The 2,835-nt window shown below is 40.0% G+C and overlaps 1 non-coding gene across 1 annotated transcript; it reads right to left on the bottom strand.

The window, feature by feature from the left end:
* Positions 1-2,450: 2,450 nt before the first annotated feature.
* Positions 2,451-2,522, bottom strand: trnag-ucc (transfer RNA glycine (anticodon UCC)). The gene has a single exon. It is a non-coding gene; the product is annotated as a tRNA-Gly (tRNA).
* Between the last annotated feature and the right edge of the window lie 313 nt (positions 2,523-2,835).

Genomic DNA, 2,835 nt, shown 5'->3' with positions numbered 1-2,835 from the left:
CCAAGGATAACCCGTTCCCATTAGTTGATGGTACAAGGACTAGGAGACACAGATTGATGGTTTTGGGAAAGAGATGCCGGGAAATGTGAGGAAGCACTTTTTGCTTTACCTGCTAGATTGCAACTGCAATGTCTGTCCACAAGTGTGGTGGAAGCAGAGACAATCAATGATTTCAATAGGAAATTGGAGAAACACTTGAAGGAAGCAAACTTGCTCCAGGGTGACGCCAATCAAGTGGGAGAATGAATCTGATTGGATGATAAGAATATTTTATCAATTTCAATTCTGTCAAAGCTTTGACATTTTTTTCGTTTGTAAAATACTGCAACATAAAGGAAAGCTGCAACTTCAGGCTGCGATAGCCTGGAATGGAACCCCGGTCAACTGCATGGAAAGCAGCTATGCTCACCACTATACCACCATCGCTTACTGTACTGTGCTGGTCCAGCGTTTTGATTAATAGAATGCTGTACAATGGTTTCAACTTGCACCTGAGCAACACGATTATGTTAACAGAAACACAATACTGTGAATGCTGGAAATCTGAAATAAAATCAGAAAGTGCTGCAAATATTCTGATCAATGGTCACTCATCTGAAACGTTAACTCTGCTTCTCTCTCCACAGATGCTGCCAGACCTGCTGAGTATTTCCAGCATTTCTTATTATTATTTCAGATTTCCAGCATCTGCAGTCTTTTGCTTTTATTTTAGAGTTTAGTAGCGAACTGATCCTTTTTGCTTACTGGGCAGAACTATGCAGTGGAGTGACGCAGAAAACTGTACGAAGAACAATGTTTTTAACGGGCCCACAATTTCGAAGTTTAAGGAGGACAAAATACACAGCAATGTATGCATATACTAAAGAGCTGTAAGTTTCAGGTAGATGTTACCTGAACAGAGGTGAGACAGAGAATACCCAACCCGTCTCACCTTTAGATTCCTGACCAAGATAGACCGACAAGGTACAAACTCAAGTTATGTGACCATGTCAGAGAGTTTATTAGGCTTAACCAAGGTGTACAAAGTTAATACTTAACAATGGTAATAGATATTCAGTAACACACAACACCCGTTCTTGTTTCTGTGCTTGCTGCCGCACAGACGTCTCTCCTTCTTCATCCCTTGCTGTGTTTTTTTGACTATATTCTATCTTCTCCTTTTAAGTACCAACGATCTTCTGTTGACCCCTCTCTAAGTGTGCTGACGATGTCCTGTAACACCCTTTCTTTTATCCTTCTTGTGGTGCAAGGATGTTACCATATTAGTTTTGAATTGTTCCAAGTGTCCTAATTGGTCCAGGTTGACATCATTGTTTGACACTAGTTAGTTAATGGTTGAATCTACACACAGTACAGATGTTTCCCGATTCTTTCTATTTTAGCAAGGATCCTAAAGGTTACATTCTTGCTGATCCCAGACATTTTTTTCTTTAATTCTGCCTTTATCTCATCTCTCTCCATGCAAGGAGTGCTGGTGACTCTCCCATTGTTCTCACTAAAAGGTTTAAACAAAGTATAGCCTTGAAAACACATTTCATAATAAAGCAAGCAACAGATCAAACAGACTTCAATATATTGATGTACAAAGCATATCATTAATCCTATTATTTTAGCTGTCCTTATTTGTCACAAACGTAAAATATGTCACGGTCCATCGCGCCCACTTTGTGGATTCTCCTCCAGCTACATGACTTGCCTTTTTTTTTCCTATGGCTACGTGCATCTTCCACACTGACACATCTCTCAACATGACATTTTAACATAGTTCAGAGAAGATGACCGTCATGCTTCACAATCCAACCTTAACATTGCAGTTCTTGCATAAATGTAAGCCATGAAAATACTCTAAACTTTACACAGCGGTGAGCAGTGTTCAGGTGAAACAGAAAATCTGGTGCGTTGGGCAGAGACAATCAGTTAATCTATCAAAGTCTCTTGAAGTTATGCTCCTATCTATACTACTTACAACACAACTATTCTTATGCTATTGAAAAGCTTCGATAGATGGCTCTGGATTGTGTTATCTAAGTAGGTGGTTGTTCTCCTTCCAGCAATGTGGATTGAGGGGAGATCTGATGCAGGTGTAGGTAAGTTAGACAAGGATAACCCGTTCCCATTAGTTGATGGTACAAGGACTAGGAGACACAGATTGATGGTTTTGGGAAAGAGATGCCGGGAAATGTGAGGAAGCACTTTTTGCTTTACCTGCTACATTGCAACTGCAATGTCTGTCCACAAGTGTGGTGGAAGCAGAGACAATCAATGATTTCAATAGGAAATTGGAGAAACACTTGAAGGAAGCAAACTTGCTCCAGGGTGACGCCAATCAAGCGGCAGAATGAATCTGATTGGATGTTAAGAATATTTTATCAATTTCAATTCTGTCAAAGCTTTGACATTTTTTTCGTTTGTAAAATACTGCAACATAAAGGAAAGCTGCAATTTAAGGTTGCGATGGCCGGGAATCGAACCCAGGTCAACTGCTTGGAAGTCAGCTATGCTCACCACTATACCACCATCGCTTACTGTACTGCGCTGGTCCAGCGTTTTGATTAATAGAATGCTGTACAATGGTTTCAACTTGCACCTGAGCAACACGATTATGTTAACAGAAACACAATACTGTGAATGCTGGAAATCTGAATTAAAATCAGAAAGTGCTGCAAATATTCTGATCAATGGTCACTCACCTGAAACGTTAACTCTGCTTCTCTCTCCACAGATGCTGCCAGACCTGCTGAGTATTACCAGCATTTCTTATTATTTCAGATTTCCAGCATCTGCAGTATTTTGCTTTTATTTTAGAGTTTAGTAGCGAACTGATCCTTTTTGCTT

The sequence above is a fragment of the Heterodontus francisci genome, chromosome 45, assembly GCF_036365525.1.
Source record: "Heterodontus francisci isolate sHetFra1 chromosome 45, sHetFra1.hap1, whole genome shotgun sequence".
Classification (NCBI taxonomy): domain Eukaryota; kingdom Metazoa; phylum Chordata; class Chondrichthyes; order Heterodontiformes; family Heterodontidae; genus Heterodontus; species Heterodontus francisci.
This window is presented reverse-complemented; position numbering and strand designations above follow the sequence as displayed.